A 22,417-nucleotide genomic window follows, 5' to 3' on the forward strand; every position below is an offset into this window, starting at 1 on the left:
GTTGCGTTTGCAGGTGAGGAACTGCCAATTCAGGGAAACTCTCTGGCTTGAAACCCTGCTGGTCAATGCCATGTCCTGGATTGGCACCTACCGTCTGTGCCACCATCCGCAAGAAAGAAGGATGCATCTCAGGGGCTCTTCAGCTTTGGGATCAGAGGCAGGGTCTCCTGATAATGAGGAGGAAAATTTCCCTCTTCCAGAAAAGGGGAAGAAGGACTATGTAGGGAACTATGTAAAAGTGATGATAAAGTGGAGCAAGTTCCGTGGAGGTTCCCTAGGCTAGACAGGTGCCAGGGACTCTCTCGTGAGGCTGGTCAAACATGGGAAACAGTTGCCCAGGGATTATTGTACAGTCTCCATCTTTGCAGATGTCCAGCATATACCAACAAAGGCCCGGAAGAGCCTCTTCTACTTGTGCCTGCTTTGAGCTGGGCTTGGTCTGCATGTTCTCCACCCCAGGTGTTCTGTGATTGAGTGGGCCACTGCTGGATGCCCTCAGTCAGGAGCAGCCGTCAAGTTGAATGGAGCAGACGGTAGCTGGGGGCCAGTGCTCAGGAGCCTTAGAGCAACCAGCCATCTCGTCCCGACCCTGCAGCTGCTGCTGCTGCTCCCAACGCTCCATCCCTTGCTGCTGCCATACCCCACCACCTCACGGCATCAGCCTGGCACTGCTGCCGGGAGGTGACTGCGGGGCTACCCTTCCCAGCTCCCACCAAGGGCTGCTGACAGGCACTCCTTCCCGGGACCTGCCAACGGAACCACCAAAGTACGCTCTTCACATGCCAACGTGTGGGTGCACAACCAAGAACCCACCCAGCTGCTCACTCCTTTCCCCTCCTTCAGTGGGGTGCAGGGCACTGAAAACTGGATCAGAAAGCTCATGGGTCAAGACAAACACAAGGACATGGCTAGCAGAACTCTTGTGGGCAAACCAGCCTTGACATGGGAAAAAATAACTTTGTGCTACTTAAAACAGACTCATGTAGTGAGAAAACAAAAAGGCTAACATACAACGAGCCTTTCCTCTCCCCTGTCCCAGGCTCAACTTTACTCCTTCACTCCAGACTCCTTTACCAGCCCAAGTGAGAGATGCATCATCCCTCTGTCTTTTCTGCTATTTTTCCTTCCCCCTCTCTCTGCCTGGTGTTTCTGCCCTTTGTGGAATACATTTTCACAGAGGGGCTACAACCTTTGCGCATGGCTCAGCTGTGTCATGGGGTGGGTCCGCTGTGGAGCTGGAACTGGCTGTGTACCACACGGGGCAGCTCCTTACCTTGTCTGACAGAGCCCACCCTGCAACACCCCCTAACCCCTCCACTACCAAAGCCTTGCCATACGTAGCCAATACAGTGCCCATTGGGAATACCGTATGGCATGGCACAGGTCTCCACCCGGCCCAGAGGGAGGCATGTTCACTCTCTCCTGGGCTAACGTGGCTGCATGCTGTGCCTTTGTTTGAATTAAAAAGGCACGGCACCCTGCCTGGTTTCTTCTTAAGCACTGGATACGTCCATATCTGGTACAGTTGTCTCATCAGCTCAGAAATCAGCAAGTGAAATGCAGCCAATGCTGGGGCAACAATTATTATTCCTTTGTATAATGTGCAAATAGGCCAGGTGGATCATTTCTAGCACAAGTTTCTTGATCTACAGGACTTGGTCAGATATGAGCATCTGTCACGTTTCATGCTGCATGAGCATAAGCAGTTTGTTTTGCAGGACTCTACCCATAAGCTGTTCCTGGGCTAAAATCTGCCTTGTGCTGATGCAAGTTTTTGGGGGTGGACGATTGCTTTGGTGAATCCCCGTGGAGCCCTGATGAACGATGAAGTACATCTGACCAGATGTGCCTTCGCATGCATACACAGAGGGTGTCATTTTCTTTCAGTTGTCATTTTCCTATTAAACACCACAACCAAGATGTGATCACAATGCTCTGTGACTGGCTGACAGCCAGTTCTTGGCCCCACCAGGCCCACCTGCTCTCAGGCAGACCTGTGATTGACTGTCAGGACAAGGAATCCTAGCCGTGTACCCAGAAGCACATCAGGCAAGGAAGCTCCCACGAGGAAGATGCAACTTCTGACAGCGTCATTCCCCATGGGTTCTCATATTGCATTGTGAATGCCTGGCGGCCATTTTTGACATTGTCATGCCCTCACGTTCTCAGATCTCCCTCTGATGGGCTGTCCACTTCCTTTGGACCAAGAGGTGTTCAAATATAACAAGATATAGCACGCAGTGGTATCCACTGTGGAATGAAGACAAGCAGCTGGCACAAGCAGTATTCCGTGGATGGCCCATCACCTGCAGAGCAACCTCGCAGTCAACACCCAAGCGATTGTCTGGTTTCTGGCCCATCAGGTACTAGGGCAGCAGGGAGCTGCACTGCAGATCCCCGTGCTGTGTTCCTGCATCTCCCTGGATGGGGACTTTCTCTTTGGCAGCCTGAGCTGGCTCTGGGGAGCTGAAGGAAACCCCGGGGCGAGGGAGCAGCCTTGGGTGGAGGGGAGCTGTTCTCCAGCGAGCTCATGACGGCTGTAACCCTGCCCAGAAATCCAGCTCCCAGAGGCTGCGGGACTTTACCTGGTGTAAAAGTCAGTTCTTGGAGAATCAAGGAGGGAAACAAGAACGCTTAGCATAGAACTACCAAGGGAATCAATTCCCCTCTTTTAGCTGTGCCCATAGTGGTGCCGCAGCCTAATGCAGAGGACCCCGATATAGAGGAAAGCAGGGTATGTATGTTAACAATACAGTTGTGTTGACCAATGAACTTCCTCATGTTAAGGGTGGGCTAATCAGGCAGTATTGCTCAGGAAATCGGTATGTGCTTCTCCGGTGCAGCTGGTGTGGACGTATGGTCAGCGGGTGTTAACCTTCACTGTTCTAAACCAATGTCCCATGCAGGTGAAGGGGGTTTATACTACAGTCAGGTCCATTGCTGTTAGGACTGTCGTTACATGCCTGGGGTGCTTTTTGAAAGACAATTCTCCTATTGTTTTATCGTCTGCATGGGGTGTTCTCAGCCACTGAGACCCAGTTTAGCGTGGGTCGTCAGGTCACATTGACCCTGAGGTAAAAGCTCTTATTCCTCGGCAGGGTTTGTTCTTCTGAGGAAGCTGTACAGCATTTAGGGCCTTTCCTTACACACCAGCTGCAAGGGCCTTCCCCTGCCCGTGCTGTGCTGTGCTGTCCTCCCTGAACAGCTCCTGGCTTGGCCTGCCTCCTGGCACAGCCCTGCCCTTGCTGATCCCCAACAGCCGAGGGTGGCCCCCACCCCCATGCAGGGTGCCAAAGAGACAGAGAAACCCCTCCTCTCCATGCCTGGTGCCATTCCTGTCCTACCCAACACTGTTGGCGGTGGAGGTGGCTCCCAGTCATCCCAGGGCAGGGCTGGCCCATCGGACTGGGTGGTGGACAGTCTTAAATGCTGCGTGTCCTCCCAGGAAGGATCTGGGCAGGCTCAGCTGGTAGAGCCTCCCGTTGAGGGCGAGGGACGAGGCCTGCATGTTTGGGCTTGTGTTTGCTGGTTCCCTGTCCCATCCACAGATCAGAGCATGCAGAAACCAGGAAGAGGAGGCAAAAGCAAAGTGGGATGGAGAGGGCTGGGATGTGAGTGCCGATGTAGGTGTGGAGAGTGTGGCCCCAGGCTGCCTGCTGCAGGGGGATATTTCTCAGGGGAAAGCATTCACTGCGGAGAAGACGTCCATGGCTCCGCTCCAGCTGCCTTCTCCATTGCCCCTTTCCTTCTTCATTCATCCTCACATCTCTCTGTAGTTCTTTTTCCCTTGCAGTGCTTCGACAACCCTCAATGGCATGGCTGTGGGGAACAGACCATGCACCAGCAACGAGCTTGTCTCTCCTCTTTCTCCGGAATCTCGCTGCGTGTGCCCCTCAGGGTTTCCATTTTCCTCAAGATGCTGCACCACACAGGCAGGCTACCAGCAGCTCCTACTCTGCTTGCTGCTCTGTTGGGAGCAGCTGGGTATGCAACTGAAAGAAGCCCTCTGGGAAGCCTCCGGCTCTTTTCTATCCCACCCATCAGGGACTGTGATGGCAGGGGACAGTCTCCTGATGCCACAGCCACCACCGCGTCCTCTTTTGCACTTCCACGTCTTTCCCAGAAAGGAGGAAACCCCTCATCATCTCATCCTTAAGATAAATCTGGGAAAGACCCCTGGGAAAGGGTGTGCATGTGTGTGAGGCCCGGATTTGGGTCAGGCAGAATATCCCCCAGACGCCAGATTTATGATGTGTCTTCAATTCATTGCTAGCAATGAGGTCCATGTATGCAAAGAAGGACCTCTTCTGAAGCTCATAGTCAGGTCTGGCCCCTCCTCTTCCCCCCACTTGCCTGCTGCTCCACAGCTCTCTGGGTTTGTGAGACCTAAAGTAATGGGAAATTTTGTGAGTGCTAGCAAGGTGTCAGGTGCATGAGGTGACTTCCCTTCTTCTTTAGCAGTGAGGGCCATGTTGTGCAGGCTCTCTTTGGACATGAGCTGCTAAAGTTTCAGGCATAGGGAAGAGAGCTGGTGAGGTTGTTCTGCTTGGAATGTTGGATAAGATCAGGCACGTGGTTTTGAGGAAGAACCAACAACAGTGGACCTCTCTCATGGCCAATACTGAGCACTGGTCTGTTCTTTTCCCCTATCTTGGAAAGGGGGAGCAGGATTTCCCATTCATCGGGATTTCGGCTCAGGTGGAGGGTAGGAGAAGCACAGAGGCAAGGAGGTTTTGCTGTGTCTGGTCCCTGGCATGAGCCAAGACACTCGGCTGCAGTGGTCCTTGCAGGCAGCCCAAAAATGGGACTGCACCCCGTAGTTGGCAGGATTCGAACCTGCGCGGGGAAACCCAATGGATTTCTAGTCCATCGCCTTCACCACTCGGCCACAACTACCTGCCCCAGTCCCTCTGCCCTGCTGAGCACATCCCCTGTGCAGTGACACCCGCCTCACTAGAAGCCCCGTGGTTCACACCTGCACGGAGCAAGGTACCAGCCTTCCAGAGGCCTTTGGAGGTTTAACCACAGTACTGTGGCTGTAGATCCCAGCGCCTTGTCCTCAGCTGGGCATCTGGGATATCCTGACATGGGGTGGATGGTTCACTCTCCAGCTGGAGTATCTGCCAGCAAAGAAAAGCAAGTGGATGACTGGCATGCAGCTTCTTGGTGTGTAGGGGGGATGTGTTGTGAGAGTGGGAGAGATCTATAGAAAGGGAAAGGTAGAGCCTGGCTGAGGAAATTGAGGAGGTGCAAGGTGAGAATAAATGAGAGGTGTGGATGACTTGCAGGTAGACAGGAGAGAGCTTTTTTGGTGAAATAGGTTGTCCAGATCTTTTTGCCAGCTTGACCAAGCATTGATATCTTCCAGAGCATTGAGCAAAACAACAAAAGACCTGAAAAAACAATCAGTTTCATTAGTGGTACAAAATAGCTCTGATTCCCTTTTGCTCCACAGCAGCGCTATTTGGCAAATTGCACTAAGTAGTAGTAGGTATGGAGATGGTCCCTGTGGATATTCCTGTCTGCATGCAGAGCAAGAGTGGCAGGAGGTCACAGTCAAGAGTGTGAGCACGAAAAGTGTCACAAGGAACTGTGTGTGCTGGCCAGTCTGTGAAGCTTCTCAAGTCTCTGATTCAAGAGATGATTAAATTTAAAAAGCCATGCTCTTTGCTTTCTTGACTGTCAAAAGCAGGGTCGTACGCAGATTACTGTTAGCACAATAGTTACAGACTCCCACTCTGTCATCAGCAGTTCTATGCGTAGAGGGAGTTACAAAGAGGAAGATCATGATTGTGCATGCTCATTTCCCTACTGAATGCCCACATTGAAAATCTGCACTCAAGTGATTTCAGTGCACAGCCTAGGTTAAACCCTAGGAGACACCTCTCTCCCAGTGAGTCATTTTGTGTGTTATGTTCTATCCATTGGGGTTTTCCCCCGCACAGGTTGGAATCCTGACAACTACGGGGTGCAGTCCCATTTTTGGGCTGCCTGCAAGGACCACGCTGCAGCCGAGTGTCTTGGCTCCATAGACACAGCTCCTGCAGCTGCACAGTGCACCCAGAGACACAGCAAAACCCCCTTGCCTCCCACCCTTGTTCTTGCCTCCCTCCGGAAATGCCAGCATGGGTGGGAAATTCTTCTCCCCATTTACAAGGTAGGGAAGTTGATGGAAGAGACCAAAAGAAGTCTAGTTTTGTTCTTTGTTGTGTAGAACTTCAGAGCCTAACCACACATCTGAAGTAGCATATCCCAACCATCTGTCTTCCCTACACCTGAAACTAGAGATGCTCCTCTCCAAAGTGAGCCTGTGCAACATGGCCCTTATTGCTAATAAAGAAGGGACTCTCATGGATCTGAGATCTTGCCAGCACTCACAACGTCTTCCCCTCCACTTTAGGTCTCATGGAGGCAGACTGGTGTGGAGCAGCAGGCAAGTGGGGTAGAGGGAAAAGTCCAGAGCCAACTATGAGCTACAGAAGAGGTCCTTGTTTACGTATATGGACCTCATTGCTGACAATGAACAGAAGACACATCACAGATCTGAGATCTTGCCTCAGGTCCTGAGGGTACTCAGCCTGACTCCTCCTCAGCCCCTGCACATATAGACAGCCTTTTCCAGGGGGCTTTCCCAGATTTAGCTTAAGGATGAGATGATGAGGAGTGGGTCTCTCTGTCTCCTCCTCTTCTGGGAAAGACGCAGAAGTGCAGAAGAGGACATTGTGGTGACCCTGGCATCAAGACACCATCCCCTGCCATCACAGAACCTGATGGGTTTACTGTCTCACAACCCCTGAGAGAAAGAGGGGCTGCTGGTAGCCTGCGTGGGGGGTAGAGCATCATAGGGGAAACCCTGAGGGGCACATGCAGAGAAATCCCAGAGAAAGAGGAGAAACAAGCCCATTACTGGTGCATGGTCTGTTCCCTGCAGCAGTTCCACTGAGGTTGGCAGTGGCAGTACAAGCAAGGAGAAGCTCAGAGGGGTTGGCAGCATGGATGAAAAAGAAAAGGGGCAATGGAAGGGAGACCTGGAGCAACAGACCTCTTGATCTGTAGCCAAATACTCTGTAGCAGCCACATTCCCATGCTCATGACTGAACCCACATCCCAGCCGTCTCCATCCTCCTTTTGCTCTTTTCTCCTCTCTTGTTGTTGCATGCTCTGACCTGTGGATGGGACAGGGAACGAGCAAACTCAACCCAAGGATGCAGGCCTCAGGACTGCCACCTTGTTCCTTGCCCTGGGAAGCAGGATCTACAAGCTCAGCCAGTCCAGAGACTTCCTGGAATATCTCACAGGATCTAAGTTTAGTGAGCACTCAGTCTGGCTGGTCTGGCCCTGCCCTGGCCTGATGGGGAGCCACCTCCACCCCCAGCCGTGTTGGGCCGGACAGGAATGGCACCGGGCGCAGAGAGGAGGGGTTTCTCAGACTCTTTGGCACCCTGCATGGTGGCAGGGGATGCCCTGGGCTGTGGGGGAGCAGCGAGGGCAGGGCTGTGTCAGGAGGGAGGCCAAGCCAGGAGCTGTTGGCACACCACAGCACAGCACAGCACGGGCAGGGGAAGGCCCACACGGCTGCTCTGAAAGGCAAGGTGCTAACTGCTATACAAGTACAACTTGCTTAAAGGAACAAACACTGCCTAGGACTAAGAGCTTTTACCGAAGGGTGACCTGAAGACCTCTCTTAAATCAGCTATCAATGGCTGAGAACACCCCATGCAGATGACAAAACAATGGTAGATTTGTCATCAAAAAGCACCAGGCATGTAACCACGGCCACAAGTGCGGCTAACCAAAATCTAGTATAAAACCACTCCAAGTACATGTGACAAGAATGTATTGATGGGAAAATCACAAGTTGCATACATTTCCAATATGAACTCATTAGCTCACTCGATAGCATGAGTAAGGTGACTGGTTAGCAGAACTGTATTGTAACATACATAAAACCGTGCTGTCATCCCTACTGGGGTCCTCCATGAATCAGGCTGAGGCATCACTATGTGCACCCCTCGTCCCAGGGTTTCCTTCAGCTCCTCCAGAGCCAGCTCAGGGGGCCAAAGAGAAAGTCCCCATCCAGGGTGATGGACAGGAGAGGTGGGGAGAAGGGCAAGGCAAGGCCCTTAAGCTTCCCACCCCAGTCCCACTTCCAGTGAGGTAGCCAGGCAGACATGTATCCAGCCTGGGTGAGGGCACAGGATACAGGAAAGGAATGAGGCGTGAGTGCTGGCAGTGCCAGGGAGCATCAGGCCTGGCTGTGAGAAGTCCCAGCTGGCATCCTGGGGGGAGCAGAGTGGTGCAGTGGAAGCGTGCTGGGCCCATAACCCAGAGGTCACTGGATCGAAACCATCCACTGCTAATGGCATTTTTAATTTTTTTTTTCTTTCTTGGCGTTCCAGCAGCAGAGTCGCTGCCTCTCCCTTGCATCTTTCCCAGCAAGCTTTAACATGCACTGCTCCTGCTCTCTGCGCACCCATGGCCATGGCCCTCCTGAGCTCCCACTCCCTTCTCTCTGCCACTCACCTTATTCTTTCATTGCCTTCTTAGCAGACAGTGCTCCCAAAGTGTCCCTCGGCAAGACAGACAGCTGCGTGTGGAGCAGCAGGCAGAGCTCCCCACACGAGGAAGTGGGTGTCCTGGGCACGCAGTTGTGTTTCTCCCTTCCCATCAGGCTGCTCAATCCCAACTTCCCAGCTGCCAGCAGGGACCTCCAGGAATCTGCTAGTGGGGAGGAGGACACGGCTGGAGTTAGTTTTGAATACACTGGTGTGATCAACTTGAGCACCAGGGCACTTTCTCCATCCTAGTCTGTTTGCTGCTGTGCCCACTCGCAGGGCCAGCCAGGAGCAGGGCTGAGCAGGTATTCCCAATGGGCTCATTGGTGGCAGTATATGGGTAGGTGTTGGGGCGGAACGTAGAGAAAGGAATGAGCAACGGGGTGAGTGAGCATCTGTGCCTCTACCAACACAGGTACATACACATGACCACACATACACTTGAATAGTACATGCAGAACTGGCACGTGTTTGTCCGCACATGGGGAGCAGCACCATTACCAGCACCCACAGAAGCACCAGCACCACTCACACAGGCATGGACAAGAGTGACGGTCTGATCCTTTTCTTTGCCCCCAGCTGCTTAGGGTTGGAGATCAGGGCTGGACACAGATCCCCTCCCTCCCACATGCACAACAGTAGGTCCCTGGGATCCCTGCCCTTATCATAGCTCTGTGCAGCGTCCATGCCCAGAGCTCTGTCCCGGTTTCTCCAGTGTCATTCTCTAAACCTGGCCAGTCCCTGATGCTGATCTCCCCGAGCCAGCGGCTAGTAAAGCTTCAGGTTTCCTAGCCAACACCTGACAAACTCTGAAAACTCCCAGCAACAACCAGCTTGAGGTCATCTGTGTGTGCAGGCGGCTGGGCAGTCTGGGAAGTGGAGGAGCAGGAGGCAACAGGCCACCAGGAGCATTGGTGGTAGGTGGTAGAGCGTAGATGCCTTCCAAGCAGTTGACCTGCGTTCCAGTCCTGGACAGTGCAGACAAATTTTTCTTTAGCTAGTCTCCACAAGTGTCTTGCCTCCCCTGCTCCAAAAATCCTCCTTCACTCAGCAAACTCAGCTCCCATGGGGCAGTCGAGACGCTACCCTCGACTCTCCCAGAGCCTTTCATCACAGAGAGGCCTCTGGACACAACCTAACCCAGAACACAAAGGCGTCCCTTGGCAAAAGGAGATGACAGAGACTGCTTTCACCATTCATAGATTCTCAGGGAGTGTTGAAGCACTGGAGCAGGTGCCCAGAGGTTTTTGGAAGTCTCCGTGCCTGCGTATCACAGTCAGGTTTCAGTGGGGCTTAGGCACTGCTCAGCACGCCCTGGCTTGAGGCCAGCCCTGCTTTGAGCAGGCATTTGGGCCAGTGATCTGCCAAGGTACCTTGCAGTCTAGAGCCTGCCATGAAACAACAAGCCCCAGAGAGAGCTGTGCCCTCCTTCCTCTGCACCATGGGCAGTAAGGGAGCCTCTTGCCCACAGCAACTGGAGCTCAGTCATTGCTCTGCACTTGGCACATCTCCTGTCCTTTCTCCTTGACTCTCCAGCCCCTCTCCCACACAGTGACTCCTTGAGACCAGCACAGCATTGCCCCAGGGGCTGGTGTGGCAGAGCCCTCCTTCACCAGCCTTCCCAGCTATGTGCAGGGAAGAAGGAAGCCCCCTTGATGCCCCAGGAAGTGTCCACGAGGCAGCACCCACAAAATACCCACTTCCTGCTCCCACTTTGCCCTCCAACAATCCTTCTGCTTGGAAGGCAGGCCAGGGAGTCTGAGACTGCATACTTCTTCTTCAATAGGCTCACACCGGCAGAGCATTGCTTCTCCCTCTGAGTCATAAAATACCCTGAGGACAGTCATTTTGCAGCTTCTCTGGTTCTCTGTTCCCATCCATAGGCACCCTCAGGGTAATGATATATTTTCCTGTAGCCAGTTACAAACTGCCTGGTCAATTTCTGACCACAGCTCTCATCGTCCAGCCACCACGGTAGCCTCCTTGTAGGCACTAGGAGGCTCCTATCAGATGCCTCCTAAAGCATTTTCTTCTCCCTGCTAAGCAAGCCCTGTGTCCTCAGGCCTCCCTCACAAGGCCAGAGTCCCTGGCGCCTGTCTAGCCTAGGGAACCTCCACTGAACTTGTTCCAATTTATCAGCACTTTTACATAGTTCCCTACATAGACCTTCTTCCCCTTTTCTGGAAAAGAGGACAACTTTTCCCTCTCATTAGTCATCTGGGAGCTATCCTGCCCTCTGATTCCAAGGCTGAAGAACCCCTGAGATGCATCCTTCTCTCTTTCAGATGCAGTGGAACACACTGTAGGTGCCGATCCAGGACGTGGCATTGACCAGCAGGGTTTCAAGCCAGACAGTTTCCCTGAATTGGCAGTTCCTCACCTGCAAACGCAACCAGCATCAGTGGGAAGAGGGGCAGGAGGCAGTAAAGGCCCACCAGTATGAGCCCAAAAGGGACATAGCAGGCTCTGGGGATTCGTGTTCAGGCTGAGGGGTGTGTTCCAAGGCCTAGCATGCATTTCCATTTTGTCTCCCCCGACACTGGGGCATTTCTCTCCAGCACTGCTGACAGGATAGGGAATCTCCATGCTGGTGCACGTTGTGATTGAGGGAGATGCTGAAGGAGCTGGGTTTGTTTAGGCTGGAGAGCAGAAGGTGAGGGGTCTTCCGCTGTGTGAAGGTGGCTCTCTGGCTTGCCAAGGCCTGCCCTCTGCCAGAAAGACCTCGGGAGTGCAGGAGCTGGGGGTGGCCTGGCCTCCTGTGTGAGCCAGCATGACCTGACCTGCATTTCCCAAGGGCTGGGGAGCTCTGGGAGATCTCTGCCTCCTCTCTGAAGCCTCTAAGGGTGGCACAGATTATCCTCCCCACAGGATCCTGCAGGGAAGAGTAGCATCAGAGGCTACATAGGTAGCAGCAGTTACCATGGCCTTGGGGAAGGAAATGGGCTTGGGAGCACGTTAGTCCCAGCAGGCAACGCTGCCAGGAAGGAAACCAAGGACAAAATACCCTGAGCAAGGAAGCTGCCTGCACAAGCCCATACAGCTGTTCATACAGAGCCCCTCTGGGATCCCCGAGTGCTGGGTGAGACCAGTGATCCTGGGAAGAAGCCCAGGAACATCCTCTGTTGCTTGGAGATCCACTGTCTGACACCAGAAGAGACATGTCCCCTCCAATGGCATTACAGCAAATGTACAGAAAAAAGCTTTCCCTTTCCCTGTGCCACAGCCCCTGGAAGGGTGTTTCCTCCACCTTTTTACAAGGCCTTCAGACACTGGGCCCTGCTCTCGCTGGTCTCCTTCGGGCCTTCTCTGGTCAGATATTGGACATCTCTGAAAATGGAGACTCTACAGTACTCCCTGGGCAAAGCTTTCCCATTTTTGACCAGCCTCACGGTAAGACAGGGCTCCTGTGTGTGGCACTACTTTTCTTTCCACTCCTGTCCATTGATTCTTGATCTCTCCATTCTACTGACGTTTTTCTGTCTCTCTTTTGCCAGCTTCTTTCTTTTTGGCGCTCTTCTACAAGATCAGGGAGCTCCACCCACAACTGGTGGTGCCCCGAGATTGGCGACAGACTCACCGTCACTGCACAGAAAAGGTTCTCCCTTTCCCTTGCAGAGGACTTGGCCAAACGGCGAAGGAGCAGAAAAAAAACAAGCCATAAGTCTCCAGCTATGATGCACAAAACCTTTAATGAGAAGGAGGAAATGCAGTGGCACAGAACAGAGACCAAGAAACACATCTGCAGGATTGAGGGACGCACAGAGGATGGCCCATTACCCAAGGACAAGCTGCACACAAAGCGCTTGCCTTTTCCCATTCTGCTCTCCCTGGTGGCAACGGCAGCCCACCAAGAGTGATGCCTAACTCCAGCACCCTCTCCCCTTCAGCAGGGGGTTCAGCAAAGCAGAAGAGAATAAGACCTTTCCAGAGGGCTCAGAGCAAAGAAGAGCCAGAGGAGACACTGCCACACCAGCCGTGCAGCGAGGAGAAGTGGGCACAGGTCCCTTCTGCCAGGTGGCATGAGGACACCCAGCCTGTCTGCAAGCCATGGTCACGCTCCTGCTGCTGCAAGGTGCCATCTTCCATCCTGCTCCTGAGGGGATGAGCCACCAGCTTCAGCAGTTCAGACTGCAGCGGGGGAGCAGGCAGACACATCCCGGACCCACCCAGACCAAGGGAGCCCCCAGAAGAGATGGGAACTCCCCCGGCACTGAGGGAGCTCCCAACAGCAGCTGACAGAGACGATCCCACAGCGGTGCTCTGAGGGAAAGAGTTGAGGATGGGGCCCGGCAGGGTCACCACCACTGGCGAGGGCTCGATGAACACTGTCGAGTCAGCGCAGCGGGCGACACAGGGCTCACTGCAGCTGCTTGCAAGTGGGGTTGGGCCAGAGGCACAGCAGGGCCGTGGGGGACAGGGTCTGAAGCAAGACATCTCTCTGTGAAGGAAGCAAAGCTACAACACAGAGCAGGAAGGAAACACAGACCAAAACATTAACTTGGCTCTCATGTCCACAGCTCTCTCTGCAGATACACTTTGCTGCTCTCCATCCCCATTCGATCTCCACATGCAGGAAATGCCTGCACCTGATCTTTTTAACACCCACAACGTGCATGACCTATCCCCCTAAGGTTGGATTTGAAGCACTGGGAGCAAAGATGTGCCTAACTGGACGCTGATTGCACCAGGACCTCCTGCTGCATTTCCCAGTACAATAGCACAGATGAAGATTGATGCAAGTATCCCAGCACAAATGGGCTGCGTTGAATGGGTGTCTCAGAAATCACCTTTAAAAACACACAGTCTTCCTACAGCTTGTAATGCACTCCTCTGAGTTGCACAGTGCAGGAACGCTGACCCACTTTGGGATAGGATGAAGCACAGTGGGTTTAAAGCACCTGAGCATTACCCATGTCCAGAACAACTGTTGTTGCATTGATGAAGCACTTGGCCATTTGATTACAGAGAATCTGCTGCAGGCGTAAGTTCTGGTGAGGCAGACACCCCTACAGCTGAACCCCATTGATACCCTTCTGCTTGAAAGAACACCCTCTTCCCATTTCTCTGCAGCCACGTCCAGCAAAAGGGACAGATGTGACAGCCCTTCAAATGTTCAATTTCAGGGCCAACCTGAGGTAGAGAAATATCATCCTGAGTGGCCACCATGGCAACAGTTCAGCCCACGGAGAGAGACATGGAGCAGACCCAGACTTACCTCGTTCCTCGAGGAAAGGGAAGCAAGAGAGGAGGATGCAGGTCCTGGAGCAGCGCAGGCTTTTATGCTGTGTCCCAGAGCCCTGTGGGGCCACAAACGTTCCTTGCTCATGAAGCATCTGAACACCTAGGAGTTTCCGCCTCCCAAGGCTTCCCTGGTGATTAAGCCCTCGCTTCTTACATCCCACATATTGTCCTCCTTCTCATAACATCGAACACCAAAACCATTCTTCTGTATCCTAGGTTCATAAAGTCAATTAACTCCGAATTCTTATGCAGGATAGACAGATATTTTTAGTTGACTTGCCTCATAAAAATCCCTTTGGTCTCATTGCCCTCTTCATTGTTAACTTGTCCATGTGTCATGGTGAAATTCAACCATACAGGGCACCTCAAGTCTTCTCTCAAATGCTTTCTTTGCAGGCACTCAGTCTAAAACCAGAGGGACAATTCTCTTCATGGGTGATCGTAGACACACAGGAGGCAGTGGGTAAGTTCAGGCAAAATTCAAGACTGCACAATCCCATATGGGAGGAGAGACGCACGACTCCAGGGACGTGGCAAAGCTCAATGGAAAGGAAAGACCACTGTGAGGTGGAGGGAAGCCCCCTGTGGGCAGGGGTGATGATGGTCACAGGGACCTTGTTTACGCTCATCAGGCTCTACCACAGACTGGTTTTGTGATCAAAGACTTGCCGGCGTCCTTCCCTGAAGGAGACCCACACCCAAATTGACCCGTTTGTCTCTGTAAGGTCATCCCAGAGGACGGAGGTGTGGCTTGCCTGATTAGGAGGAGAGGTGAATGGCAGGGAATGAAAACCTCATGGCCCTTTTTCCTGATTCAGAGAGGGGGTGGTCAATTCCAAGCATTTCACACTACAAAGGCACATTGGATCAGTCTCAGAGCACCTGGGAGTCATCATGATGTGGAAGAGTTGGGAAAATCCCAGAGCTGCTGGCAAGCAGGACTCACCCTGCTTTCGACGTCAGTGGACACGGTCGCCCAGCCTCAGTTGTGCCAGGGATACCAGACCTCATAGTCCCAATTTGCGGCTTTCTGCAAGGAAAAACATTTTAGCACCATTCCTGAATCAACTGGTGCTTCTGTGCAACCTCGTGCAGCTTCTGCCTTCTAAGGCATTGCCTGCCAGTGGCTGCTCAGGGACCCACGAGAGTGAGTGCAGCCCAGAATGATGTGGGATGGATGGTTCTTCTGGAATGGCTCTGGGACAACCTCCTGCTCTGAGCAGACCAAGCTTAATGTTAAGTTAATCAAGGGATATGGCGATGGAGATCCCATGGAGACATTACCTGAAAGAGACCTGCCTGATCCTCTGGTCTGCTCCCTGTTGTTACAAATGTGCCTTCATTCCCTGGACATGTGGTCATAAAAAACAGGCTGTGGCAGAGCTGTTTGAGCGTGAGGAAGGTCCTCATGGCCCTCAATCCTACATGCAATGGGCTTTGCTCCAGCCCAGAATGACCCTTTCTTGTCATTGAGCTTTTCCATATCCCTGAAGTGGTGAGTCTCTTCTCTTGTATAGGATTGGGTAGTCTTGATCTTCCACCTCAACTTCTCAAGTCTCTACTGTGTGTCTACTATGACGCTTGGGCAGATGTCTCTTAGGGTTCGCTTGAGTGCCAGCACTGAAAACACTTCAGAGATAACTCGAGGTGTCCATCTTCGTAGCTGATTTTCAGCATGATTGGTGGACAAGCTCACCATGAAGAGGGCAAAGTGACAAAGGCAATCCGTATGACACAACGTCACCTAAAATCTTCCTCCAGGCTGCCCCGAGACCTTGGAGTTGATTGCCCTTATGAATCTGGGATACAGAGATTCAGATGGATCATTTCAATATTAGGAAACATCACACTCTACCAGGCCCTGATCTGATAGGAGAACTCAACCTCCAGGACATCTGCTGGCGAAGCGGCACAGCGAACTACAAGCAACCCAGGGAACTACTGGAGTGTGTTGAGGACAACGTCCAAGTACATGTGACGAAGAGCCTGACCAGAGGAGAGGCACTGGTGGACGTGTTGTTTGCTAGAGTGGAAGAGCAATCAGAGAGGTCAAGATTGGAGGTAGCCTGGGCTGCAGCAGTCACGCCCTGGTGGATTTCTCAGTTTTGAGGAGTGCAGGACAGGTAATAAGTAGAGTCAGGAACCTAAACCTCAGAAAGGCAAATGGTTGCCCATTTAGGACACTAGTGCATGGGATCCCTTGGGAAACTACCCTCAGAGGTATAGGAGCAAACCAGAGCTGGGAGATACTGAAAGACATTTTTCTGAGGGAGCAAGAGCTCTCAATCCCGACATGCAAGAAGTCGGGCAGGGAAGGCAGGAGGCCAGCTTGGTAACATCAAGACCTCTCAGAAAAATAAAACACAAACCCAAAAGGAATAGGCAGCAGAGGCAGGGATAGACATTGTGGGGAGATTATAGGCAAATGGCCTTGAAGTGCAAGGAGGATATTCGGGAAGTCCAAGGCATTTCTGGAGCTGAACTTGGCTAGGGTATGAAAAGTAACAAGAAGATGTTTCTTCAGGTACATAGGAGAACAAAGGAAGAGGAAAGAACCTGTACCTCGTCAATGAGTGAAATGGTGAGACACTGAAACAGGATGTCCAGCGCAGTTGTGGATGCCCCCTCCCTGGAAGTGTTTAATGCCAAATTAGATGAAGCTTTGAGTAACCTGGTCCAGTGGAAGGTGTCCGTGCCCATGGTAGGAGAGTCAGAATTACATATTCTGAAAGGTCCCTTCCAGCCCAAACCGTTCCATAACGCGTTATTTGATGCTATTTGGAATCAAGTCAGAGAAAAGAAATTCAGATGAAAGAGCTAAAGGTTTAATCACCAGCAAGGTCTTCCCAAGTGGCAGCTGCTATGTGTTTACATGCCTCATGAGCAAGGAATGTTTGTGGCCCCACAGGGCTCTGGGACACAGCATAAAAGCCTGCGCTGCTCCAGGCTCTGCATCCTCCTCTGTTGCTTCCCTTACTCGAGGAACGAGGTAAGTCTCGGTCTACTCCATGTCTCTCTCTGTAGGCAGAATTGCTGCCATGGTGGTTTCTCAGGTTGATATTTCTCCGCGTCATCTTGGCAGTGCAATTGAACTGTTGAAGGGCTGTCACCTCTGTCCCTTTTGCTGGATGTGGCTGCGGAAAAATGGGAAGAGGGTGTTCTTTCAAGCAGAAGGGTATCAATGGGGCTCAGCTGTAGGGGTGTCTGCCTCACCAGAATTTGCACCCGCAGCAGATGCTCTCTAACCAAATGGCCAAGTGCTTCATCAATGCAACAACAGTTGTTCTGGAGATGGGGTATGATCAGGTGCTTTAAACCCACTGGGCTTGGTCCTATCCCAAAGTGGGTCAGCGTTCCTGCACTGTGCTACTCAGAGGAGTGCATTACGAGCTGTAGAAGACTATGTGTGTTTAAGAGGTGATTTCTGAGACACCCATTCAACGCAGCCCATTTGTGCTGGGATACTTGCATCAATCTTCAGTCTGTGCTATTGCACTGGGAAATGCAGCAGGAGGTCCTGGTGCAATCAGCAGCCAGTTAGGCACATCTTTGCTCCCAGTGCTTCAAATCCAACTTAGGGGAATACGTCACGCACGTTGTGTGTGTTAGAAAGATCAGGTGCAGGCATATCCTGCACCTGCAGCTAGAAATGGAGATGGAGAGCAGCCAAGTGTATCTGCAGAGAGAGCTGTGGACATGAGAGCCAAGTTGATGTTTGGGTCTGTGTTTCCTTCCTGCTCTGTGTTGCAGCTTTGCTTCCTTCACCGAGAGATGTCTTGCTTCAGACCCTGTCCCCCACGGCCCTGCTGTGCCTCTGGCCCAACCCCACTTGCAAGCAGCTGCAGTGAGCCCTGTGTCGCCCGCTGCGCTGACTCGACGGTGTTCATCGAGCCCTCGCCGGTGGTGGTGACCCTGCCAGGCCCCATCCTCAACTCTTTCCCTCAGAGTACAGGCCGTGGGATCGTCTCTGTCAGCTGCTGTTGGGAGCTCCCTCAGTGCCGGGGGAGTTCCCATCTCTTCTGGGGGCTCCATTGGTCTGGGTGGGTCTGGGATGTGTCTGCCTGTCCCCCGCTGCAGTCTGAACTGCTGAAGCTGGCGGCTCATCCCCTCGGGAGCAGGACGGAAGACAGGACCCTGCAGCAGCAGGATCGTGGACATGTCTTGCAGACAGGCTGGTTGTCCTTCATGCCACCTGGCAGGAGTGACCTGTGCTCACTTCTCCTCGCTGCACGGCTGGTGTGGCCTGTGTCTCCTCTGGCTCTTCTTTGCTTCTGAGCCCTCTGGAATGGGCTCCTTTCTCTTCTGCTTTGCTGAACCCCCTGCTGAAAAGGAGAGGATTCTGGAGTTAGAGACCGCTCTTGGTGTGCTGCCATTGCCACCAGGGAGAGCAGAATGGGAAAAGGCAAGCACTTTGTGTGCAGCTTGTCCTTGGGGAACGGGCCATCCTCTGTGCTGTCCCTCAATCCTGAAGATGTTTTCCTTGGTCTCTGTTCTGTTCCACTGCATTTCCCCCCTTCTCATTAAAGACTTTGTGCAGCAGAGCTAGAGAGTCATGGCAGTTTGTTCTTCTCCTCTCCCAGCTAAGCATCTTCTCTGCAAGGATAGGCGATGGCTTCTGTCCTGAGCTTAACAGTGGTTGTTGGTTAAGTTCCCTGGACTCATTTCAGAGCTACTAAAAAGCCTTGTAGGTATTGAATATGGGCCTGTAACCTGGTGATTATAGGCCCTGGGGGTCATTTGCGGAATTCTCCATTGTAAAATTTAATACGTATATTTTGAAATATCATTTCAGGTTCTCTCAATTGTTGTTCACAAAATCGTATGAAAAAGAGACCTGGCAATTCTCTCTTTTACTATTTTGGTGTGGGAATAAACACCAGGGGATGGGTATGGAGTGGAAAGGAGGAAAGCACTGGTTGTGATCTCCAGACGGAGGCAGTGTGACTGCCAGATGGGGTTCGTGTGGCATTTCAGCAGAGAATGAACATACACATTCACGATGCCCCTCTTCATAATTCCAGCGATTTGTAGCACTGCTCCTGACAGAGTGGGAGTCTGGCAATACTGTGCTAACACAAACCCTCCATAGAGGCCCACCATCCAGAATGGTTTCTGGCTATCAGCAGAGCAAGGCAGGTGGTTTGTTTCTTTAAGAAACCCTGTAATCAGAGAGTTGGGAAGCTTCACTCCCTTCCAGTAGAGTCTAGCTGAGAGAGGCTCTTGCTTTTCTCTTGGTCCACAGGCCACAAGCTGCAAGAGAAGAGTGTATTATTTCTCTGGTCACCTAGGATCATTCGTTACACCAAATCCCAGTAAAATTCAGGATGTATCTGCAATGTCAGAGCCTGGACAGGGTAGGTCAGTGTCCCCAGGGTGAGTTCAGACAGACAGACGGGCCTTTGAGCCATAACGTAAAGAGGAAGTTCTGCTTCCACCAGCCAGCCAAATCGCATACCTGGCCTCATGAAGCACGGTCTGTCCCGTGACCATCACCTAGGAATTACTGATCTTCATCTGCACCCTGCCAGGTGCAAGCAGCCACAGCAGCAGCAGGACCAGCTCTGTGTCAGGCCAGAAAAGCCTCTCTCCTGGCTCCTGTACCAGCACTGTCGTGAGGAGCCCAGCTTGAAGCTCTCCCAGCCAGCAGAGACTAGAGAGCACTGGTCTCAGCGGGCCTCAAGGCTGCAGGGAAGACAGGGGATTGGCTTGAAACCCCAGGGGAAAGATGGGTGGTATTTGAGCAAAAGAGCTTGTGTGCAGGATATGTTCAGGCACCTGTGCTGGAGCCAGGCTGGAGAGACATTTGCCAGTATTGGCCAGGAATCAAAGCCAGGTCAACTGCTTGGAAGGCAGCCATGGTCACCACTATTCCAGCAACACTCCTGGGGGCACTGGTTCCTCCTGCTCCTCCAGGTCAGAGCCTGGACGGCCTCCTGCTCCTCCACTTCACAGACTGGCCGCATCCCTATTTCAGCCCTCAGCACACACAGTTCCTCAAGATGCTCCTCACGTTCCCCTCTTGACTGCAACCACCTCTAGTCCTTGCTCTGCATGCAGAGAGGCACTGCCACAGGTACCATCTCCACACAGAGTTCTTACAACCACTTTCCAAATATCCCTGCTCCAGAGCCAAAAGGCAATAGGGGCTACTTTCATCTAATGCTGGAAATTATTGTTTTGTGGATGTTTAAAATTTTGGTCCATGCTCAGGAATATGGCAATGCATGCTGTTTTGCCAATTGACGGGGTTAACACAAAGGACGCAGACACCAAGCTAAAGAAATAGGCTTATTTTACTTTAGTTTAAAATAGCAGAAAGATTAAGCAAGGTAATGCACCTAGACATTACTATTTAAAGTAAGCTATAGTGATTAAGAAAGATACATCACCAATTGCCCTCATACTTTACCATCATCCAGATCCGTGCATCAGCTGGGGAGCCCCATCACAGTGAAGGGTCGGAGAGCCTTTCCCGGCAATTGGGAAGTCTTACGCAGTGCGTCCACTCGTAGGTGAGGTCTCCGTCTTTGCTGTGAGAGGGTCCAGCTTTTATACAGTTTAACAAACAAGTCTAAACAAAACGCACAGAAGATATCTGGTAGATTGATATGCCTCACTCAGGCATGTCCGGATCTGGCCAGGATCGGGCATGTCTGAGGAGTTTCTGTTTTTCTTTACATTTGGGATTTATAGTTACTTCCTATTGTTTACTTATAGTTCCCAGGGATTGTTCCCAGGGTTACATTTTAATGCTGATAAGATGCCGGTTGCTTCAGTCTGCTGATAAGATGCTGATTGCTGGTCGGGGAATTCACTCAGAAGTCAACTTTGGTTTGAGGCCTATTGTTTGGGCCCCTTTTTGTTTCACATGCCGGGGCAGGGAAAAAAACAAAAACAAAAACAAAAACAAAAAAACTGGACATGCCTATTACAGAAAGCAATCTCTCTCCTATCTCCCTACAAGTCATCCACACCTCACATTTACTCTCACCATACCTTTCTTCTCACCTTTTTGGAGGTACTGCTGGGAGATCGCCATTTCCCCCTAACTAGTGCTCCAACCGTACTGCTCACAGCAGGACTGGAGTGTCCCTCAGATAATTTTGAAATCAAAGGTAGGGGTTAATAGCCCACTCCACATTTACTAATGTGCTTGGTTATAGCTACAGAGCTGCCTTCCCTTCTTCCCTGGAAGCAGCAGGGATGCCAGCTGGAGAGTGAACCCATCCACCCCATGTCAGGATATCCCAGATGCCCAGCTGAGGACAAGGCGCTGGGATCTACAGCCACCGTCCCTGTGGTTAAACCTCCAAAGCCTCTGGAAGGCTGGTACCTCCCATGCTTCGTGCAGGTGTGAACCACGGGGCTTCTAGTGAAGCCTGGATGAAAAACTCCTGGGGAGGCGGGTGTCACTGCACAGGGCATGTGCTCAGCAGGGCAGAGAGGGCTGCGGCAGGTAGTTGTGGCCGAGTGGTGAAGACGATGGACTAGAAATCCATTGGGTTTTTCCTGCACAAGTTTGAATCCTAGCCAACTACGGGGTGCAGTCCTGCTTTGGGCTGCTTGGAAGGACCATGCTGCAGCTGAGGAACTTGAAACCCCCTTGACTAGAGCACTGCTAATGCAACTTGCTTAGAGGAATGCACACTGTCTAGGACAGTGACCTGAAGACACCCCCTAAACTGACTCTCAGTCACTGGGAATTCCACTGTCAATAGTTGCCAATTCCATGAGGGGCTTTCCTTGCCTGATGTGCTTCTTGGCATATGGGTAGGGTTGGCCGGTCCTATCAGCCAATCACAGGTCTTCCTGAGAGAAGGTGGGCAAGGCGGGGCCAAGAACTGGCTGTTAGACTCTCACAGAGCAGTATGAAAACATCTTGGTTATGATGTGGAATAAGAAAATGGCATCTCCCTGCCACAAAATGGCAGCTGAAAGGAAATGGCAGCCCCCGTGTGTGCAGGGGAAAGTCCTTCCTTGTCAGATGTACTTGCAGGGATATGGGGAGGGGTGGCAGGTCCTTCCAGCCACTCACAACAGACCACATCACAGGGAGAGGGCACTGCCTTCAAGGGAAATGGTACACCTGGCTGTCTGCCAGGGATGGTTGAGGCCAAGGGGCCTATTTGGACCGAAGTGGAGGGCAGAGCACCCGGTCCGCCTTATCTGGGGTAAAAGTACTCCCTCTACTACTGACAGCCATCACTCCAAGTGATCGGTGATGTGGAGGTGAGGGATTTGCTGTGGGGAATATGGGATACGACCCAGTCTGGGCCAGTGGGCATGGGGATTCACCAAAGCAATCACCCACCACCCAACCCACTAGCTGCACAAGGCAGATTTTAGCTAAGAAATAGTAGAGTCCTGTGTCACAAGAATTCGCAAGTGGCCTGTGCTGACCGAGGAGAGAGCCTGGGACTCAAAGTATAGAATTACAAGAGTACATATGCAGGCATGTACACGAGGTGTCCCGGCAAAAGTAGGGGCACCCGGAATTTAGTTTTGCAGGGAGTACTTACACCTTTCAAATGTTCAGGTACAACACAACTTGACTGACCAGCAAGACCTACATTACTCACAAGTTGCAACGGGGCTAATGCCAGCTGCCCTTCTGTGAAATG

At 52.1% G+C, this 22,417-nt stretch overlaps 1 protein-coding gene, 1 long non-coding RNA gene and 1 other non-coding gene across 4 annotated transcripts in view; 2 read left to right on the forward strand and 1 right to left on the reverse strand.

Moving 5' to 3' along the window:
- Positions 1 to 22,417, forward strand: part of LOC116959217 (feather beta keratin-like) — an 89,901-nt gene that overhangs the window by 61,672 nt on the left and 5,812 nt on the right. Inside the window, exon 1 of one of the 2 annotated variants that reach the window (XR_006165461.1) lies at positions 16,722 to 16,785. The exons of the other annotated variant lie outside the window; for it this stretch is intronic. The gene's annotated coding sequence lies outside the window, so the exon portion shown is untranslated. Of the gene's footprint in view, positions 1 to 16,721; positions 16,786 to 22,417 lie in introns of those variants that run through there. 2 annotated transcript variants of the gene reach the window in all.
- TRNAS-AGA lies at positions 4,816 to 4,896 on the reverse strand. The gene has a single exon. It is a non-coding gene; the product is annotated as a tRNA-Ser (tRNA).
- Positions 12,224 to 22,417, forward strand: part of LOC122153582 — a 10,641-nt gene continuing 447 nt past the window's right edge. Inside the window, exon 1 of the long non-coding RNA XR_006165462.1 lies at positions 12,224 to 12,555. This is a non-coding gene — a long non-coding RNA (uncharacterized LOC122153582). The remainder of the gene's footprint in view (positions 12,556 to 22,417) is intronic.

This window comes from Tyto alba, unplaced genomic scaffold (assembly GCF_018691265.1).
Source record: "Tyto alba isolate M040663 unplaced genomic scaffold, T.alba_DEE_v4.0 Super-Scaffold_20000015, whole genome shotgun sequence".
Taxonomy (NCBI): Eukaryota; Metazoa; Chordata; class Aves; order Strigiformes; family Tytonidae; genus Tyto; species Tyto alba.